Genomic DNA, 767 nt, shown 5'->3' with positions numbered 1-767 from the left:
TTATTTGCTTTATTAGAGGGGAGAGGGAAAGAACAATCAATGTAAAACTACTTGTTATTGAAAAATACAAAGAAATTAAAATAAAGTAAAGGAATGTATTTCTAAAGTGGAATTACAGATGTTATAAAATACTCATTGGGGAAATCTGGGAATGAAGAGGAGAAAGGAAGGAGCAAAAGAAGCCTTTCTGGCTTCCTCCTTTTCAGAACACATGGCTCTGGGGTAAAGGATAAATGGATAGGGTGAAAATTAGTGGATTCTGGGAAGAATAATATCACAGATATATCCCTCAGAATCACTTGAATTCTTGGTAGGGTGTGGGAGTGGAAGGATCACTGTAATTGGAGATGAGGACCTGACCTGTATTCTAGCTTATTACCTTTAAGAACTTGGGCAAGTCATTTAACCTTTCTGAGGCTGGCCTAGACAGATGGTCTCTCTGAGGTCTCTTCCAGCTCTAGCATTTTCTGATACTATATTAGAGCCTATGTTTAGCTATTCGAAGCCCTAGGTTTCCTTTCAGTTCCTAAGGTAACATCAAACTTTCTTCTCTCACTTTTTAAAGGCAATAAAACCTAACTTTCTTAGGCTTAGAAGATACATTGCAAGAGACTGTTCCTGGGAAGTAGCTCTGTCTCTGTCTCTGTCTCTGTCTCTCTGTCTCTCTCTCCTCTCTCTTTCCTCTCCTCTCTCCTCTCTCTCTCTCTCTCTCTCTCTCTCTCTCTCTCTCTCTCTCTCTCTCTCTCTCTCTCTCTCTCTCTCTCTCT

This window comes from Gracilinanus agilis, chromosome 2 (assembly GCF_016433145.1).
Source record: "Gracilinanus agilis isolate LMUSP501 chromosome 2, AgileGrace, whole genome shotgun sequence".
NCBI lineage: Eukaryota > Metazoa > Chordata > Mammalia > Didelphimorphia > Didelphidae > Gracilinanus > Gracilinanus agilis.
This window is presented reverse-complemented; position numbering follows the sequence as displayed.